This window comes from Schistocerca piceifrons, chromosome 2 (assembly GCF_021461385.2).
Source record: "Schistocerca piceifrons isolate TAMUIC-IGC-003096 chromosome 2, iqSchPice1.1, whole genome shotgun sequence".
NCBI classification, from domain to species: Eukaryota; Metazoa; Arthropoda; class Insecta; order Orthoptera; family Acrididae; genus Schistocerca; species Schistocerca piceifrons.
In genome coordinates this window covers 1,099,662,572-1,099,684,998 of record NC_060139.1, presented here as the reverse complement: position 1 = coordinate 1,099,684,998, position 22,427 = coordinate 1,099,662,572, and the positions used below count along the sequence as shown (strand labels likewise).

Here is a 22,427-nt window from a genome sequence, read left to right as displayed (position 1 = left end):
TGTGGCACAATGCCCCCATGTGATCTATGTGTCACAGGTAGATTCAGTGTTATATGCGGATACTGTCTGTGAAATGTATCCAATAAATAGAGTTAGTAATAAAGAAGTAATAAATTAAAATATTGTGCTTGAAGCTGGAATTTGACTGCTTGAACATAAAATGTAACCAGCTTTTCTGCCTACATTCGGGTTACTTAACTTGTTGACTGCAAGACAGATGTTTGATGTGTAACTCAGTTCTAATAAAACTCCTCCATTTAAAAAGTTGTGAGGGGTTATTTTACCTTAGCAGGCACTTTGTGATGTGTTCACCAACAAATAACCTAGTCGAATCCAAAAATAGCTTTTAAAATAAAATCATTGTGACACATCAAAGGCGAAAGTAACATGGATTTATCACTCACAGCACTGATTCAAGACTGTATCTAACTATCAGAGACAGACATTGACTGAAACTGAATTGGTGTAATACAACATGGCTAGCACCACAGTTACTTTTATACTTGATGACAATGTCAACAGTTATTTTCAGTATTGTTAAAGTAATACATAATTAAACTAACTAATTAAATTCACTAGTTTTCTTGGTTCAGACTACAGATTATGCTTTAATGGAGTTTACTAACAATTTTAAAATGACTAGTTTATTGAAATAAATTGGTTTTCACATCAAAATTTCATGAAATATGTACTGTAAACAATTGACTAATTGCATTCTTTAACCACTTTGTAATTATACTATAACTGAGTACTGTCATTATTACTACTGCTTTTTTGTATTATATCTCAGAAATAATAACCTCAGTGTGTATCTACATTTGGCTTAAAGTAATTTGAATTTACAGTGCAACATTGCATAAGTTAATTAAATTTGTGTACTAAGTACCTAATTTAATCACAAGCTCACCAACTTTCATAAATGTGGCCAGTGTAGGACAATACAATTAAAAGCGAAACACATATGTAACATAGTGTAATAGTACTGTGATCTCCAAAATATTTTGTGTTGATCTGTTCATTATGTAATGTCCCAGTCTGTAACAGTAAATACAGCAAAAACATAGTAGAAAATAAATGTTCCTTCTTTCATTATTTTGTGGAAGGTGTCACAAAAATAAGTTTTGCCATATTTGAAATTATGTGTAAAGTTGTTGGGAGTTCCTAAGTGTTTACATTCTCAAATGCTCAATGAATATATTCCAGGAAATGTGTGTGCCATGAGTTAGTGTACCTCAAGACAAATACAATCAAACAATGGAAAATCCCTGATGGAATGTCACAATATGATACAAGAAAAGTTGCTACTCACCCTATAATGGAGATGCTGAGTGTGATAGCCACAGCAAAAAGAGTCACACAATTATAGCTTTCGGCCATTAAGGCCTTTGTCAGTAACAGACACACATACACTCATGCAAACGCAACCTGCACACATGTCTGCAGTCTCAGACAACTGAAACCACACTGCAGCAGCAGCACCACTGCATGATGGGAGTGGTGACTGGATGAGGGTAAGGAGGAGGCTGAGGCAGGGAGGAGGAAGAATAGTACGGTGGAGGTGGCGGACAGTGAAAAGGTGCAATTTAGACAGAGAACAGGTGGGGTGGGGGGTGAGGGTAAATAGCAGAAATGAGAGAAATAAAAAGAAATTAAGACTGGGCACGGTGGTGAAATGATAGCTGTGTAATGCTGGAATGGGAACAGGGAGGGGGCTGGATGGGGGAGGACAGTGACTAACAAAGGTTGAAGCCAGGAGGGTTATGGGAACATAGGATGTATTGCAGGGAAAGTTCCCATCTGCACAATTCAGAAAAGATGATGTTGGTGAGAAGGATCTGTGTGGAACAGACTGTGAAGCAGTCATTGAGATGAGGGATATCATGTTTGGCAGTGTATTCAGCAACAGGGTGGTCCACTTCTTTTTTGGCCACAGTTTGTCAGTGGCCATTCATGTGAACAGACAGCTTGTTGGTTTCATGCCTACATAGAATGGAGCACAGTGGTTGCAGCTTAGCTTGTAGATCACGACTGGTTTCACAGGTAGCCCTGCCTTTGATGTGATAGGTGATGTTAGTGACCGGACTGGATTAGGTGGTGGTAGGAGGGTTTATGGGACAGGTCTTGCATCTAGGTCTATTACAGGGGTATGAGCAATGAGATAAGGGATTGGGATCAGGGGTTGTGTAAAGATGGAAGAGTATATTGTATCGGTTCCGTGGATGGCAGAACACCACTGTAGGAGGGGTGGGAAGGATAGTGGGCAGGACATTTCTCATTTCAAGTCATGATAACAGCTAATCGAAACCATGGCAGAGAGTGTAATCAGTTGCTCCAGCCCAAGATGGTACTGAGTTACAAGAGGAATTCTCCTCTGTGGCTGGACTGTGGGACTTTGGGAGGTGGTGGGAGATTGTAAAGTTAGGCAAAGGAGATTTGTTTTTGTAGAAGGATGGGAGGAGAATTACGGTCAGTGAAGGCTTCAGCGAGACCCTCTGTATATTTTGAGAGGGACTGCTCGTCACTGTAGATGCGATGACGATGGATGGCTAGGCTGTACGGAAGGGACTTCTTGCATTGGAATGGGTGGAGGTATTGCTGGTGGTTGGTAGGTTTGATATGGATGGAGGCACTGATGTAGCCATCTCTAAGGTGGAGGTCAACATCTAGGAAGGTGACTTGTTGGGTTGAGTAAGACCAGGTGAAGCAAATGGGGGACAAGTTGTTGAGGTTATGGAGGAATGTGGATAGGCTGTCCTCACCTTCAATCCAGATAGAAAATATGTCTTCAATGATTCTGAACCAGGTGAGGGGTTTAGGATTCTGGGTTTTTAGGAAGGATTCCTCTAGATAGCCCATGAATAGGCTGTCATAGGATGGTGCCATGCAGGTGCCCATAGCCATACCTCAGATTTGTTTGTAGGTAATTCCTTCAAAGGAGAAATAACTGTGGGTGAGGTTATAGTTGGTCATGGCATCTAGGAAGGTGATTGTTGGTTTGGAATCCATATGGTGACTGGAAAGGTAATTTTCAATAGCAGTAAGGCTATGGGCATTAGGAATGTTAGCGTACAGGGAGGTGGCATCAATAGTGACCAGCAGGGTACTGCATGCAAAGGGACAGGAATTGTGAAGAGTCGGTGGAGGAAATGGTTGGTTTCTTTTATATAGGAGGATAGGTTCCAGGTAATAGGTTGAAGGTGTTGGTCAATGAGAGCATAGGTTCTCTCAGTGGGGGCACAGTAACCGGCCACAATAGGTCGTCCTGTGTGGTTGGGTTTATGGACTTTAGGAAGCATGTGGAAGGTAGGAGTGTGGGGAGTGGCAGGGGTGAGTAGAGATGGACTCCGGGGAAGGTTATGGGATGGGCTCAATGATTTGAGTAGTGACCTGAGATCCTGCTGGATTACTGGAATGGGGTCACTATGGTAAGGTTTGTAGGTGGAAGTACCTGACACCTGGCAGAGCCCTTCTGCCAGGTAACCCTTGTGGTTCAGAATAACAGTGGTGGAGCCTTTGTCCACAGGTAGGATTATAATGTCGAGATCAGTTTTTAGATGGTGGACTGCAGTTCTTTCTGCATTTGTAAGGTTAGTTTGCACTTTGAGGGATTTGGTGAGGCATGGTTCTAGGTTAAGAAATTCAGGAAAGTTAACAGGGGTGGTTTGGAGGCAGTGGGGATGGATCACAGCTGGATAGAGGAGTGAACTGAGTTAGGCAAGATTCAATATTAGTCTTTGGTTGAGTCTGATTGGTCAGGTTGGTGGCAAAAAAGTGTTTCCACTGTAGGGACTGGAAGAAGGAGAGAAGCCACAATGGGGCATTCTGGGTGACTGGGTTTATCAACTTTAGGAAGCATGTAGAAGAGAGGAGTGCTGGGAGTGATAGAGGTGGGGAGAGAGATGGGCTATGAGAAGAAGTTCTGGTATGAGCCTAAGGGTATCAAGAGAGACTGGACGTGCTGCTTGATTTCTGGACTGGGGTCACTGTGATAGGATTTGTAGGTGGACAAATCTGGCAGCTGATGGAATCCTTCTGCAAGGCAATCCACATGGTTCAAAACAATAGTGGTGGAGGCTTTGTCAGCAGGTAGGCTTAAAAGGTTGAGATCAGCTTTTAGCGAGTGAATTGTGGTTCTTTTAGCTGATGTAAGGTCAGTCTGCAAGTTGAGGGATTTGGGGAATGATAGTGAGACAAGGTTTGAGGTTAAAACTCTGGAAAGTTTACAGGAGGTGGTGAAAAAGTGTTTCCACTGTAGGGACTGGGAGAAAGATGGCTACATTAGTAACTCCATCCTTATCAAACCTAACAACCACCAGCAATAACTCCACTTCGACAGGTGCCACCCAGTCCATACCAAGAGGTCCCTTCCGTACAGCCTAGCCACCCATGGCCATCACATTTGTAGTGATGAGGAGTGCCTCTTGACATACATTAGGGATCTCACTAAGGCCTTTGAAGACCATAATTACCCCCCTTCCCATCCCCCCCCCCCTCTCCAACCTTGAACAAAAACAGATCTTCTGTGCCATATCTCTCCAGTCACCCACAACTTTTCAATGTCCCACTGTCCAGCTACAGAGAAGCATTTCCTTCATGACTCGATTCAGTACCACCCTGGACTGGGCAGCTGAAGAATCATATTCTCCACCAGGGTTTTGACTATCTCTCATTGTTCCCTGAAATAATGAATGTCCCCTGTCCCATACATCCTCCCACCACCTACTTTAGTCTGCTAACAGGCTTCACCTCTCCCATCAAAGGAAGGGCAACCTGTGAAACTGGTAATGTGATCTACAAGATCAGTTGCAACCACTCTGCTGCCTACTGTCTCATCTTGGCAATAAACAAGCGCTCTGTCTGCATGACTGGCCATAGACAAACTGTGACTAAGAAACTGCTGGACCACCCACTTGCTGAGCACGCTGCCCAACATGATGTTCTTCATTTCAGTGACTGCTTCACAGAGTCTGCCAACTGACTGGACGCTCTCCTGTAACATCAGATTTATCTGAATTGTGCAGGTGGGAAATCTCCTTGGAATATGTTCTACATTCCTGTAACCCTCATGACCTCAACCATTGTCATTGTCCTTCCTACCCCCCTCCCCCTACCACCTCCTTTCCCCTGCCCTTTCTCCATCTAACCTTCCAACTGCACCTAGCTACCCTGCTCTCTCCCAACTCCTATCCCATTATCCCTCCCCCTCCCCACCCCAGCCTCCCCCTTATCCTCACAACTCAGCTTGCTTAGAAGCCTAGCCTTGGCAACCAGGGACTGTGGTCATGTGTCAATGTGTTGTGTCTTTGTGAGTGTGTGCATGTGTATTGAGTAATTCTGATGATGACCTTTTTTCACCAGAAGCTTACTTGTTTGAAGGTCTTTCTGTAGTGCCTATATGTGATTCAGCATCTCTGATATATGGTGAACAGCAATTATCTTTTTCTTAATATTGTCAGTTCTCTTCATAAGTTTGTCCTTTGACTAAAGACACTGTAATATTTCAAAAAGTTGCTAAGATGCTGTGATATCTATTACACTGCTACAAATTACTGGCTGGATCTTACTTTGTGATGCATTGGTTGTGGTGCAAAGTAGTGCTTTTATGAGATCCGTTATTGGCAACAGACTTGTCTTGATTAGTGGACAGCATGAATAAATTTGGACCACAGACTATTCTTCATTACTGCTAAAATCTTCTTGTGACCATATGCCATGCCCACGTACTTGCTTGCCCATTTATAATTTGCATGGCTGCATATTTTACCACAACTTTTTAGATGCAAAAAACTCTACCATTAGCACACCAACACATAAGTCTGTTCCACACCGAAGATGCTTCACAACGACTTCTCTACCTTCATCTCTATGACTGCATGCTCTAGTGTCAGTGATTTTATTGTTGCACAAAAGATATTCTGTATGGTACATACAATAGAAACTTCTTGACAAAGCCTGCATGTTCATTACAGTAATTTGACACAAATAATTCTTAATTATCCTACCAAAATGTATTACACTGTCATAACATTAATTACTGACAAAATTCATTAAGATATAAATTTACAAAAAAATGGTTATAAACTCAAGAAATCAAGTAACTGAAAAATATGTGTTGCACTGGGGTGTAGTGTTGCATGTGCCCCAGTTTTCATATTGTTAATTATACAATCAATGGAACATCTGAACTTATAACATAGTGACTAGCATGTTTCATTCATGGTGATGAGGATATAAAATATAGCTAGCTGGGGTCTCTGGCTTCACTCAGAGAGTTGATATGAGACTGTGTGGTAGCTGGAATAAAAGGTTAACCTTTAAAATATAACAGGTAAAAAACGTTATTGAAAACATATTCTGACTATTTACAATAGTTGTTTATAAACAACATTTTTCATTTTGTAATCCAGGGTACCCATGTACAATATTTGTTGAATTCCCTACTCAAGTGCAAGCTACATATAGTTGAGCATGATAGAAGCAGTCTTTGAGGTTGATGCCACAATATTTTAATGTTTGTCCTTGCACTTTGTGAATTTTAAAACTGTAGGATAATTTGATTGAAAATTACAGTCTTTTAAATTGGTATGGCAGTTCAGTAGAGATCAGTGGTATTCTGGGGATAAATAGTGTGTATCCTTTGTACTTTCCAGTCAGCTTCGCCAATGTTATTTGATAGCTATCTGACAGTCATTCTTGTTCCATTACGTAGTTTTGGTAAGTTGAGATTTCTGAGTAGTATGATTGGAGATCTAATTTTAAGTTGAAGGCAGTGTAATGCCATTCCTGGTACTTGTGGTGAAATTTGTGGGGAAGTTCACACTTTCTTCACCATTTGCCATCGTGTTGATTGATTCTCTCTTCACCAGGAATTTTATTTTGAATATTAAAGTTTAGTCATCAATAATATTACTTTTAGTTGCCAAAATTGTACTTACAAATAGCCAGTCTGGACTGGTATAGTTGTGAACAATGTTTGGATAAATTTGGTTGATGAGTTTGTTTTCAGCAGTGCCTATGTTGCAGAAATCACTGTTGAATTTGAGACTGGTCATCTGGTCAGTAGGACATGTGCCTTTGTCTATTTGTAGAAGTTGTTGAGCAAAATGTGCTGTTGTTTCATCTTTCAGTAGTTCAACTCTCATTATTTTTGTTAGTCACTGTATTTGTATGTGTGGCCAGCAATGTGATTTTTTAAAGCATGCATTGATCTTATCAACTGGTATTGACTTGAGGATATCTGGAAGTGTTTGTCAAAAATCTCCTGTGAGTATGAGTAGAGCTCCTCCTATTGCTTCAGAGTTTCCTCACAAGTCTTATAATGTTCTGTCCATGGCTTTGCATGATTTTTTATGTGCCATTGTACATTCGTCCCAGAAGATAATATTAGTTTGCTTTAGAAGTTCACCCCGTCCAGATGCTCTGGAGATCTTACATACCAGGAATTGTTCTTCAGCTATATCAAAGATAGTTGTAGGGCAGAATGGGTAGTTTGTCCTCCTCCCACAAGTGTGGCTGCAATGTTGAATGATGCCAGTACAAGTATGATATGTTGTTTAGCATGTATTTCTGCCAGCAATAGATTTATTAGAAACATTTTCCTGCTGCTGTCTGGTGTGTCCAAATTAATAATTCCATAAGTGCTGTTGTCAATCAGGTCCATGATAACATTGTAAATTTCTTTTTCATTGTCACTGAGGAGTTCTTAGTTGTGAGCAAAGTACTGAAGTAGTTCTTTAATGTTGTATATTTTTTCCTTTGTAATTTTGAAATCTATCACACTGTCAGAATTTTTTCATGGTACTTGCATCCCATATTGTACTAAGGTCTGGTTGTTTATTGCTAAACATTTGTCTTCTAAGCAAGTGAGTGTTTCATTGAAGATGTCATCACTGAATTCGATGGTCAGTTCAGGACGAGCTTGTCAGAGTTGGTACATACCCCCTTTGAAGGAGTCCCATAGATGTTTTGAACTCAATGGATTGCATGTTGTTAGAATTATGGTGGATAAGTCTCTCATTTGTTCACTTGAGGCTGTGAATGGGTCTTCTTGTAGTGTTAACTCCCAGTAGTTGTTGTTTTCCAGTAGTCCTAGGTATTGGTGTACTTCTCTGTCCATCAACAGTCTTAAGATATTTAAAAGTTGTTGGTCACTGTATTTCCTGTAGCAACATCTGGAGATAGAAACATTTGGTTTTGTTTGGATGTATGGTGTATACTCAGCCTAGTGTGTCAGTTTTCATGATTTCTGGATGATCTTCTACTGGAATTCCTTGTTTTTTTGTCATCGAAAGACTTTTCTTCTTGTGTTCCACATATAATAGGGAGGGATGTTGACAATAGTAATGTTTTTGTGAATGGATCTGTTTGGCACAAATGGTAAAAAGCTGTTAACATTGTGTTCTGAGGTGGTTCACTTGCTATTTTTCTGGTTGTATCTTTTGTGAAGTAAACTCTCTGTCCACTCTCTAAATGTACTGCTAGATGTTGCACAGTTGGTTCATTTATGTGTATGTAAAAACCAAAAGTATGTCTGTTCCCATTTCATACATGAGGATCTCATCATTTCTATTTTGTTGTTTGCTGTTTTTGCCTGTTTGAAATATTGGCATGTCACTGCCTTTGTTCACATAGTTACAGACATATTTTATGGGTTTCACTGAATTGCAGCATCCTATGTTTATGTGTGATTAGAACATTTTGAAAAGTGGTGTTTTATATGGAACTACCCTTTGATTATATTTTTCCTGTTCATCACTGCCTCATATTCATATTTTTGCTGAGAAGCCACCGTTTTTGGGTGATTTAATTCTGTATTTTGGATAGCCATCAACTCTGATTTTTGTGTCATCTAAGTATGGTTTTGGGTATTTTTTTCTACGTTTTCCATCACTCACACATGACAAATTAAAGTTTAATGGCCCACAAGGCCAATGAATCATGTTTCCACAACTATGTTTTACAGTTCCGGATCTTATTATGAACTGGGAAAATCAACTTGGATGATTTTGTCCATATCCATGGGATGAATGCTGTCGTATAGTCGTATGAGATTGTGTGAGTGTGGCAATCCTCACTTTTGCCATTCAGTTTTGTACATCCAACTCCAGTATCTGATGGTTTCAAAGATGTGATATTTTGTGATAACTTCAGTAAATCAATTCCCCCCCCCCCCCCCCCCCCCCCCCCAAGGAAACTCTAGCTCTTATGTCATGTTGAGGCAAGGGGGCTTGTCTGTATCTTAGTTGTTCTTGTTCTTTGATTTCTGGCCATGATGAGTTGCAGGTAAATGTTATCAAGAGGTTACGTAGTCCATACTTTCTTATATAGGTCATGACATCTTGAGTGTATTCATATATTGTCTCGGACCTCTTATGTATTGTGAGGATGAGATTACTGTTCTTCTAATGTTGTCATTATTTCCATCATTTATCTTCAAGTTGAATGTATGCTTCCATGCATAGTTTCCTCTGATTCAATCTAATGTCATCTTTTCTGCTACTACTTTTGCATACATATGTGCCAGTAATTGTTGAAATAAACAGCAAGTGCTGATAATGTGACTGTATATTTCAGTGTCCCTCCCTGATCATTACGTGGTAAGAATAGAACTCCTTGGAAGTGACTTTTTGTTTGTTTCTATCTCTGTTTCAGGTTGGATTTTTTTCACCTTAAAATGATATCCATCCTCTATCTGCAGAAATATTAATGGATACTGGAGGACAACATATGAATGTTGTGTCTACAGTTTATCACTGTCCATCTCTCCTTCATTGTACAGTTATGTCACAGTGTATGTTTACATTGTCGATAATTATGATGATGATGTCATCCATCTGAGATGTTTAAATCATGTTTGTGTTCTCCAGGTGGTTTTTTTCTGGCTCAGATAATAACTTTATAGTCATCAGAAATCATTTGGTCCAGTGCTGTTCTGAATATGTGAATCAGTTGATGGTACTGTTGTAGGATCCCCAGTACACCTTGGACTACTTTTCGTCTCAATCCACTGATATGTGTGCATTGTTGATCAATTTATGTTTCTTCATTTTTGTCCTTGGATGGGGGGGGGGGGGGGGGGAGGCTGATTTCATCTCTGTTAGTGTTGATTGAAGTGAAACTGAAAGTCATTTGAAAGCAGGTGATGAACACTTTTATATTTCGAAGAAAGTGTTTTGATTCTGGAATTTTCTTGGTCATTTAATGTAAAAATTCCTGCAGAGGAGCTTCCAGTGGTGGTAACTGAATTTTTCCATTCATGTAACATTCTCTATTGAATATTTGGCAGATGTTATCCATTTTTCTAATAACATGTTTGTGTTTATTATGTTCTTTTGTCGGGTCATAGTGGAATGCTCCATTTGTTAGGTTGTACTGTTCACTTGTCCTCGTCCGTGCTTCTCATAGGGTGATATATTGTTGGTTGGCTTGAGTTTACAGTCTTTTATTATAAGATTGTGTAACAATTATTGATTCTTCAATCCATTCCTTTCATTGTTCTTTGGTTCCTCCTCTTCTCATGGTGTTCATTGTTGTTTGTTGGTAAACATCTTTTTATAAATAAATACACTAATCACACTTCTCTCACTTTCCACATTTTATTTTTGATTTGTATTGAGTCACTATCACTTAGACTACTCACACTTCACTGTTAGTTTTATTGACTCATTGTACTATTTTTCCAGTTCCTGCCTTTGTCACTTGTAAGAAACTGATGTTGAAGCATGCGACGGGTCTTGCTTTTTATACTCCTTTTAATGGGTAGCCTCACCAGTGGCAAATTCCAGAATATGCTAAAAAGGCTTCAAATGGTCCACAATGTTGCAGAACATTCCACAATAATTCAGAGTGATTTGGGATGTTCTGAGATGTTGCCAAACATTCTGGAATCTTCCCAAAAGTTCCAGACTATTCCAGAATATTCCAGAACATTGCAGATAATCATGGCCATTCTGGAATGTTGTGAAGTGCTCTTGGATACTCTTGAATGTCTTGGGATTCTGTTGAATACTCTATAATGATTTGAAATGTTCTAGGAATTTCTAGAGGGCAAAACTTCCCAGCCCTTGTATCTCAAAAAGCACACCCTTCAGATAGAAATGGGTACCTTATTCATGGATAGAGGATAGAGGGTTAACACACCAAATAACTCCCTTGATCATACAGAGACTCATTTCTGAGTCTTAGCAGCACACACATTGTACACTTTTTTTCATAGCAACATCCTGAAATTTATTCATGCAATTTATTTATATAATCAGAACACCATTATTTACTTAACATATGGAGGAAGATTTACTTTTCTGTTTCATTGGTCAGTTTTTTATTCACCAAATTACTTTTATACAAGTATTATCCTCCCATGAGGATAGGTAATGAGTTCACAACCACATAATGCACTCCTTCCATCTTTTCTCCATTTTTTATGTAGTGGTATGTTTCCACACTGCTACACATAATTAATTCATTTTCTATTTCTTCCATACCGGTATTCTGTATTCTTTTGTACAGTATGCGAACTTCATATGCTTTATTAAGTTTTCATTCATTTTATTTCACCTGCAACTTAAACAAATGTCTTATTATTTTGAAATGTACTTCCCTGCCTAGCAATGATTCACTCAATTTCCCTAATATTCGGTTGGTGCATAAGTTCATAGTGTTTTTGTTTTGCATGTTGCTATTCTGATTTTTGTAGTTTTGTTTATTGACTGACATGTTTTATTTAAGTTCAGTGTTGCTATTTGAGTTTACATCTTGCCATTTTGTCATTTGAAGATATCGAGTGCCAAGTGAAGAAATTGGAACACTTATGACATTTTCTTCTGTTGAGATCAATATAGGGGCACCAGCAGTGTAGGCAGAAAGAAACATTTGCTCCAAGTGTGGTGGTAATGCCATTGGACAGAGCATAGCAAGATAATGGTTTTCTCATTTTAATTAGAATCATTTTGACATTAATGACTCTCCACATTCGGTAAGACCTTCAGGGTTTGAAGAAGCTCATCTAAACACATTAATCCACAATTATCCATGTTAGTGAACACAAGAACTGGCAAAATTTTATGAGCTGTGACATTTGCACCAGTGGAGAAGGTTCAAAAACTGGGCATATGGGTAACGCATGCTCTATGCCAAAATCACAAAAATCAGTGGGTGGCCATATGTGCATCTCTGCTAGCTCATCATCAATTGGCTCATGAAAAATATAAAGCATTCCTGCTCTGCATCATTACTGGTGACAATAAATGGTGTGTTTATACTAGCATAATGAAAAGAAAGGAGTGGTTGAGCCCAAACAAAGCAGCAACTCCCCATACAAAGACCTGCATGCATCCACAAAAGATAATGGTTACACATCTGGTAGAACAGCGATGGTGTGGTGTACTAAAAATTACTTCAAACTTGCTTGCTACAAACTTAAAATTGCTACAAACTACAAATTAGGATTTCTTCCTGTTCCATTCACGTATAGAGTGCGGGAAGAATGATTGTTTGAATGGCTCTATGCATGCAGTAATTATTCTAATTACACTCCTGGAAATTGAAATAAGAACACCGTGAATTCATTGTCCCAGGAAGGGGAAACTTTATTGACACATTCCTGGGGTCAGATACATCACATGATCACACTGACAGAACCACAGGCACATAGACACAGGCAACAGAGCATGCACAATGTCGGCACTAGTACAGTGTATATCCACCTTTCGCAGCAATGCAGGCTGCTATTCTCCAATGGAGACGATCGTAGAGATGCTGGATGTAGTCCTGTGGAACGGCTTGCCATGCCATTTCCACCTGGCGCCTCAGCTGGACCAGCGTTCGTGCTGGACGTGCAGACCGTGTGAGATGACGCTTCATCCAGTCCCAAACATGCTCAATGGGGGACAGATCCAGAGATCTTGCTGGCCAGGATAGTTGACTTACACCTTCTAGAGCACGTTGGGTGGCACGGGATACATGCGGACGTGCATTGTCCTGTTGGAACAGCAAGTTCCCTTGCCGGTCTAGGAATGGTAGAACGATGGGTTCGATGACGGTTTGGATGTACCGTGCACTATTCAGTGTCCCCTCGACGATCACCAGTAGTGTACGGCCAGTGTAGGAGATCGCTCCCCACACCATGATGCCGGGTGTTGGCCCTGTGTGCCTCGGTCGTATGCAGTCCTGATTGTGGCGCTCACCTGCACGGCGCCAAACACACATACGACCACCAAGGCAGAAGCAACTCTCATCGCTGAAGACGACACCTCTCCATTCGTCCCTCCATTCACGCCTGTCGCGACACCACTGGAGACGGGCTGCACGATGTTGGGACGTGAGCGGAAGACGGCCTAACGGTGTGCGGGACCGTAGCCCAGCTTCATGGAGACGGTTGCGAATGGTCCTCGCCGATACCCCAGGAGCAACAGAGTCCCTAATTTGCTGGGAAGTGGCGGTGCGGTCCCCTACGGCACTGCGTAGGATCCTACGGTCTTGGCGTGCATCCATGCGTCGCTGCGGTCCGGTCCCAGGTCGACGGGCATGTGCACCTTCCGCCGACCAGTGGCGACAACATCGATGTACTGTGGAGACCTCACTCCCCACGTGTTGAGCAATTCGGCGGTACGTCCACCCGGCCTCCCGCATTCCCACTATACGCCCTCGCTCAAAGTCCGTCAACTGCACATACGGTTCACGTCCACGCTGTCGCGGCATGCTACCAGTGTTAAAGACTGCGATGGAGCTCCGTATGCCACGGCAAACTGGCTGACACTGACGGCGGCGGTGCACAAATGCTGCGCAGCTAGCGCCATTCGACGACCAACACCGCGGTTCCTGGTGTGTCCGCTGTGCCGTGCGTGTGATCATTGCTTGTACAGCCCTCTCGCAGTGTCTGGAGCAAGTATGGTGGGTCTGACACACCGGTGTCAATGTGTTCTTTTTTCCATTTCCAGGAGTGTATATCCTCATGATCCCTATGTGAGTGATATGTAGGTGGTTGTAGTACATTGCCAGAATCATCATGTAAAACCTGTGTTTGAAACTTTGTTAATAGATTTTGCAATATTGTAGAACCAGTTGCATGAGTGGTTGAGAAGCAACCTCCTATGCAGACTGTTTGCTATTACCCAATATTCTACCAATAAATCAAAGTCTACCACCTCCTTTACCCACAACTGAGAGTATGTGATCATTCTGTTTCATATCCTGACAAAATGTTACAGCCAGGTATTTGTATGAGCATTCCGATTCCAACTGTGACTCATTGATATTATAGTCATAGGGTACAACATGATTTTATTTTGTGAAGTGCACAATTTTAGAGTTTTGAATATTTAAAGCAAGTTACCAATCTTTGCACTACGTTGAAATCTTATCAAAATCTGACTAAATATATATGCAGATTCTTTCTGACAGTACTTCATTACAGATAATTGCATTATCTGCATAAAGTCTGAGGTTGTCTGCAAGGTCTCCAATATAAGCATGAACAGCAAGGGTTCCAACACACTTGCCAGGGACACAGCACACCTGAAGTCGCTTCTACATCTAATGATGACTCTGCATCCGAGATAACATCTGTGTCCTCCCTACCAAAACGTCCTCAATCCAGTCACAAATTTCACTTGATACCCTATATGGTCATGCTTTTGAAAATAAGTTTAGGTGTAGTACTGAGTCAAATGCTTTTTTGAAATACTGCATCAACTGACTGTCTTGATCCAACACTCTCAGTATGTCTTGAGAAAAGTGTGAGTCGCGTTTTGCATGATTGATGTTTTCAGAATCCATGCTGGTTGGCAATGAGGATGTCATTCTATTCAAGATACTTCATTATTCTTGAGATCAGAGAATGTTCTACGATTCTGCAACAAATTGACCTTAATGGTCAAATGTTGTTTTATTCCAGTCTTTGATCACAATATAAATTCCTTTGATGATGATCAGTTTCAGTCAGTAATGACCATCTTCAGACCTACAATATAAAAAATATATATACCTAGTGGGCAGTTTATCTTTCAAAACAATACAGCATTTCATATCACAATATACTCTCATACAAACGGGGAAATGTACAGATAAAATAACATAAGGCATTCCTGTTCTACACCACGTGCTAATGTGTTAAAGACATAATGGCATCATCAGAACATATAAATACACTCAGCAAAGCATCATCACGTAGAACTAAAATATGGTGTAAAATAAACTACATCATCCACAGAGTCAATTTGCAACTGGCGTTACTGTACAAAACCTACTGAAGTGCGGTAGCTACCAGAAATCTGTTTGCCTACATGCCTCACAGACACCGCTACTGTGGCCTTAGATGTATAATCTATGAGGCATGTAGACAAACAGATTTCTGGTAGCTACTGTACTTCAGTAGGTTTAGTACAGTAATGCCAGTTGTAAAATGACTGTGTGGACGATGTGGCCAATTTTACACCATATTTTAGTTCTACGTGACAATGGTTTGCTGAGTGTATTTATAAGTTTTGATGATGCTGTTACAACTTATCACATTAGGACATGGTGTAGAACAGGTACGCTTTACCTAATTTTATCTGTACATTTCCCAGTTTGTATGAGAGTATATTGTGATATGAAATGCTGTATTGTTTTGAAAGATAGACTGCCCACTAGGTGTATATATTTTTTATATTGTAGGTCTGAAGATGGTCATTGCTGACTGAAACGGATCATCAGGCAGCAGTAGCCAACCGTGACAGATGCAGCATAAGATAAGCAAACTGCTTTTGTGACATTTACGAGTTCCTAACTGGGAGGGAATTTTATTACATCTGTGTGCTTTAATAGTTTAGTTTCTTGAGTTTCTGTGTGGAAATTTAAAATCTAATCGCCACAGTTCTCGCATTTTCATTTGCGTCAGAAAGTAAACCAATTTTGTGACATATTACAAGTTCCTTATCAGGGGCAAATTATTTAGTTTTGCCTGAGTGCTTTGGTAGTTAGGTTTTTGAATATCTGCTTATTACTAGGCACAGTTTGAGCATTTTTGTCAGGGTCTACAGTAGAGTTCCGCAGCTCATGCTGATAGTCCGTTTATCTGTGTAGTTTAGTTTTTCACGGGCTTTAGTATGGACAGGGACTGCGATTGTTGTGTGCCAATGCGAGCCAAGTTGGCGGCACTTCGCTCTCAACTTCAGACTATGGTGCCCCTTAGGGACATGGCTGACATGAATGGTAAGAAAACAAATGTGCACTCCGTGTGCATACCGGGTGGAGTCATTCCAGATGTGGAACGGTTCCTCCCGGACGCCATGAAGAGCACAGGGTGCAGCCAACTGCAGGTGGTAGATCACGTCGGTACCAATGATGTGTGTGTGTGTGTGTCACTTTGGATCAGAAGAGATTCTCTCTGGCTTCGAGCGGCTAACAGAAGTGGTAAAGGCTGCCAGTCTTGCTTGCGAGATGAAAGCAGAGCTGACCATTTGCAGCTTAGTCGACAGGAGCGATTGCGGACCTCTGGTACAGAGCCCAGTGGAGGGTCTGAATCAGAGGCTCCGATGGTTCTGCGACCGTGTAGGCTGCAGATTCCTTGATTTTCGCCAAAGGGTGGCTGGGTTTCGGGTTCTGCTGAATAGGTCAGGTGTCCACTATACGCAGGAGGTGGCTACACGGGTAGCAGAGGCTGTGTGGCGTGGACTGAGCGGTTTTTTAGGTTAGAGGGTCTCAGGAAAACACAAAAAGGGCTTCAGTCACAAAGGGAACAGGCTGAACACAGGAAGAACGTAGATAAAGGAACCATTGGTATAGCAGTTGTAAATTGTCGTAGCTGTGTTGGGTAAGTACCAGAGCTCCAAGCGCTAATAGAAAGCACTGATGCTCAAATTGTTATAGGCACTGAAAACTGGCAAAAGCCAGACATAAGCTCAGCCAAAACTTTTGCGAAGAACCTAACAGTGTTCCAAAAGGATAGGCTAAACACGGTTGGCAGTGGTGTGTTTGTTGCTGTCAGAAGTAGTTTAACTTGTCACGAAATTGAAGTACATATTTCCTGTGAGTTAGGATGGGCAGATGTCATTGTTGGCAACCAGAATAAAATAATAATTTGATCCTTTTAGCGACCTCCAAATTCAGATGATACAGTTGCTGAAAGGTTCAAAGAAAACTTAAGTTTTATTTCTAACACGTACCCAACTCATATGATAATAGTTGGTGGTGACTTTAATTTACCCTTGATATGCTGGCAGAAATACATGTTTAATTCCAGATAAATGCATAAAATATCATCCAAAATTGTGCTGACTGCAATCTCCGAAAATTATTTCGAGCAGTTAGCTCATGAGCCCATGCGAATAGTAAACAGTTGTGAAAACACACTTGCCCTCTTAGCAACAAATAATCCTGAGTTAATAATGAGCATCAAAACCATTTCAGGGATTAATGAACACGGGGTTGTCATAGCGAGATTAAATATTGTAATCCCCAAATCCCTGAAAAATAAGTGAAAAATATACCTGTTCAAAAAAGCAGATAAAAATTCACTTGCTGCCTTCCTGAGAGAATATCTCCACTCATTCCAAATTAATAATATAAGTGTAGACCAGATGTGGCTTACATTCAAATAAATAGTATCGGCAGCAATTGAGAGATTTATACCAAATAAATTAACAAACGACAGAGCTGATCCACCATAGTACACAAAACGGGTTAGAACACTGTTGCAGAAACAATGAAACAAACATGCGAAATTTAAACAGACGCAAAATCCCCAAGATTGGCGATCTTTTACAGAAGCTCGAGATTTAGCATGGACTTCAATGCGAGATGCCTATAACAGTTTCCACAAAGAAACTTTGTCTCGAAACCTGGCAGAAAATCCAAAGAGATTCTGGTCATATGTGAAGTATGTTAGTGGCAAGAAACAATCAATGCCTTCTCTGCGAGATAGCAATGGAGATACTATCAAAGACAGAGCTGCCAAAGCAGAGTTATTAAATACAAGTCTTCCAAAATGCCTTCACAAAAGAAGATGAAGTAAATATTCCAGAATTCGAATCAAGAACAGCTGCCAACATGAGTAATGTAGAAGTAAAAATCCTCAGAGTAGTGAAGCAACTTAAATCACTTAATAAAAGCAAGTCTTCTGGTCCAGACTGTATACCAATTAGGTTCCTTTTGGAGTATGCTGATGCATTAGCTCCATACTTAACAATCATATACAGCTGTTCGCTCGACGAAAGATCCATACCCAAAGACTGGAAAGTTGCACAGGTCGCACCAATATTCAAGAAAGGTAGTATGAGTAATCCACTAAGTTACAGGCCCATATCATTAACATCAATATGTAGCAGGATTTTAGAACAGATTTTAGAATATATATTGTCTTCGAACAATATGAATTACCTTGAAGAAAACTGTCTATCGACACACAGTCAACATGGGTTTAGAAAACATTGTTCCTGTGAAACACAACTAGCTCTTTATTCACATGAAGTGTTGAGTGCTATTGACAAGGGGTTTCAGATCGATTCTGTATTCCTGGATTTCCGGAAGGCTTTTGACACTGTACCACACAAGCGGCAAGTAGTGAAATTGCGTGCTTATGGAATATCGTCTCAGTTATGTGACTGGATTTGCGATTTCCTGTCAGAGAGGTCACAGTTCGTAGTAACTGACGGAAAGACATTGAGTAAAATATAAGTGATTTCTGGCATTCCCCAAGGTAGTGTTATAGGCCCTTTGCTGTTCCTTATCTATATAAACGATTTGGGAGACACTCTGAGCAGCCGTATTCGGTTGTTTGCAGATGACGCTGTCATTTATTGACTAATAAAGTCATCAGAAGATCAAAACAAACTGCAAAAGGATTTAGTAAAATACATCTGAATGGCGCGAAAAGTGGCAGTTGACCCTAAATAACGAAAAGTGTGACGTCATCCACACGAGTGTGAAAAGGAACTCGTTAAACTTCTGTTACACGACAAATGAGTCTAATCTAAAAGCCGTAAATTCAACTAAATACCTAGGTATTACAATTACGAACAACTTAAATAGGAAAGAACACATTGAAAATGTTGTGGGGAAGGCTAACCAAAGACTGCGTTTTATTGGCTGTACACTTAGAAAATGTAAAAGGTCTACTACGGAGACTGCCTACACTACGCTTGTCCGTCCTCATTTAGAAGACTGCTGTGCGGTGTGGGATCCTTACCAGGTAGGACTGACGGAGTACACCGAAAAAGTTCAAAGAAAGGCAGCACGTTTTGTATTATCGCGAAATATGGGAGAGAGTGTCATAGAAATGATACAGGATTTGGGCTGGAAATCATTAAAAGAAAGGCGTTTTTCGTTGCGATGGAATCTTCTCACGAAATTCCAATCAGCAACTTTCTCCTCCGAATGCTAAAATATTATTTTGACACCGACCTACGTAGGGTGGAACGATCACCACGATAAAATAAGGGAAATCAGAGTTCGTACGGAAAGATATAGGTGTTCATTCTTTCCGCGCACTATATGAGATTGGACTAATAGAGAAATGTGAAGGTGGTTCGATGAACCCTCTGCCAGGCACTTGATTTGCAGAGTATCCATGTAGATGTAGATACATGTAGATGCAGATCAAAGGAATTTGTATTGTGATCAAAGCCTGGAATTTAAAAAAAAAAAATTAATTAAAAAAAAAAAATAATAAAAAAAATTAAAACAATTACACTGGACTCGCATTTGGGAGGACGATGGTTCAATCCCACATCCAGCCATCCTGATTTAAGTTTTCAGTGATTTCCCTAAATCGCTCCAGGCAAATGCCGGAATGGTTCCTTTCAAAGGGCACGGCTGACTTCCTTCCCCGTCCTTCCCTAATCCGATGAGACCGATGACCTTGCTGTCTGGTCTTCTTCCCCAAACAACCAACCAACCAAAAAAACATTTGACAGTACCTGAATCACTGTTTATATTTGTAACTGTCACAGCTGGTGATCTCAATGGTGTTGGATGGTAATTTTGTGGATCACTTCTACTATCCTTCTTGTCGATGGGTGTGACTCGTGCTTTTTTCCAAGACTGGCCACGGTGTTTTGTTTGAAGATCTATGATAGATTGTAGTTAGAAGAGGGGTTAACTCAGCTGCAAATTCAGTATAAAATCTCACAGGGATTCCACCAGTCCCTGGAGCTTTGTTCAATTTTAAAGTTTCAGTTGTTTCTGAACGCCGCTGACACTAATACTAATGCCATTCATCTTTCCAGTGGTATGAGGATTAAATTGATGAGTTGTGCCAGGTTTTCTTTTGTAAAGTGACATTTCAAAATGCAGTTAAACATTTCAGCTTTTACTGTGTTACCCTCAATTTCATTTCTTGTGTAATTCGCTAGGAACTGGACCTAACTTTCATGCCACTAATAGGCATTACATATGATCAGAATTGTTTTGGGTTTTGTGAAATATTAGTTGACATTATTCTGTTTTTCTAGTCACTGAAGGCTTCACACAGTGCTCTCTTGGCAGCCAAACATGTTTCATTTGGCATCTCTCTATCCTATAGTCCTATGCTTTGTTTTACACCTATTATTATCTCTGTTTCTTTAGAAATTTCTTTACAGTGACTTTATGTCATGGACATCCCCTCCCATTATGAGCTTTTCTGCTGGGTACTTATATAACCAATGCACGGCCAAGTATTGTTTTAGACTTGAGCTTTAGTTCCTCTACTTTGTTCTGCCCTGTACTTAAAGTATCAAGTTCATCACTGAGCTATGACACAACTGATTTTTTATCTACTTTAGTGAACATATAACAATATTGTGAAAAGGAAAGTTGCTACTCACCATATAGTGGACATGCTGAGTTGCAGATAGGCACAACAAAAAGACTGTCACAAATATAGCTTTCAGCCAGTAAGGCCTTCGACAAAATTAGGTGACAAACACACACATACACACTCATTTGTCATCAATTCTGACAAAGGCTTTACTGGTTGAAAGCTGTATTTGTAACAGTTTTCTTTCTGTGCCTATCTGTGACTCAGATATGGTGAGTAGCAACTTTCCTTTTCACAATATTGTTACACTCCATCCTGGATTTTCCATTGTTTGATTAATGATCATATAGACCTTTCTGCTTGTTTTAGTTGTCCTTTGTGCTTTGGTAATCATTGTTGCCACAAATGCATCATCGTCTCCTATACCAGTTTCAATGTAAACATTCTCAAAGTGGTCAGGTCTAGTAGTTGCCATTTGATCCAATGTATTTTCATCATCGCTAACAAAACTGCAATTTTTACCAAGTAATTGTTGGATGAGTAAAGTCTCTACCGATGATTACATTATTATTAGGGAACTTACACACAAAAGAACTGAGGTTTTCTCTAAAGCTTTTGCTAACATCATGAGATGAGTCTAGCGGTTGATAGAGGAATCCAGTTATCACTCCTGATATTGAGTCTTACCCAAATAATCTCACATGCAGCTTCAGTTTTTTTCATGGTGGGTATGAGTTTCTTATCTAATGCAACACATACATCAACCCATTTCCCATATGCATATCAAATTTTACCCAAAAGTTTCACTACTATCAATTTCAGGTTTCAGCCAGCTTTCTGTGCATAATTTATGTGAGCTTCACTGCTTTTCAGGAGTGCTTCAAACTCTGGCACTTTGTTGCAAATGCTTCGGCAGCTAACAACTCTCACCTGTGGGAGGCATGTCTTTTGATCTTATGCTAATGCTTCTGGGTTTCCTACAGCTATCATTATCTGGACTGGATGGAGTGTTGCCTAATCTAAAAAAAACTTGTGTGAACCTCACACATATTCAGCTACCTGAGTAACAGCCTTTGATGAATTGTGCACACCTGACCCATTTAGGGGTACATTGCAGTTTGCAACCCTATGGTGCAAGTCCAGGAAACCACAGCCTAGCTTATCACAGATCTTTGATGAAGTCTCTAGTTCAGTCCTTCCACTCAATTCAGAACTAAAGGGCCATGATCAGTCCTGAGGATAATGCTGCAAAATTTGAACTTCATTGAAACTCCATGTCCAAAGCTGGTTTTCTATGTCAGTTGCTGGAATGATCCAAGTATGACCTCAGAGCCCAGGTGACAAACATCATTTTTTCCAACATGTGCCACAACCTGAAGTTCGTTGTACCTGTTCCCTCAATGCCTGCTGGAATAGCCTCTTCAGCATGTTGAATGAGGCCTGCAGGCATACATCCTGAGTGTATATATTGTCCTTTCCTGTCCCTTGCTGCTATTTCCCTAAGGCCACCATCATTCGCCATACATTTGTACTGCTGACAATTAACAGACCCCCTACCCTTTTTCATTCACCTTCTCTTGACACCAGACAAAACAGGTTTCCCCAAAACAGGTGATGTGAGTCCCACTGGTTCATTTGCAATTTCAGTGAAGGCCAGAAACTCAAACCTGTTGTCTGGAGGGACTGGTACAGCACTTTGCATCCTCCCTGG

General features: G+C 40.5%; 1 protein-coding gene across 1 annotated transcript in view; it reads left to right on the top strand.

Moving 5' to 3' along the window:
- LOC124776159 overlaps positions 1-22,427 on the top strand; it is a 230,546-nt gene that overhangs the window by 40,898 nt on the left and 167,221 nt on the right. The window lies entirely within an intron of this gene.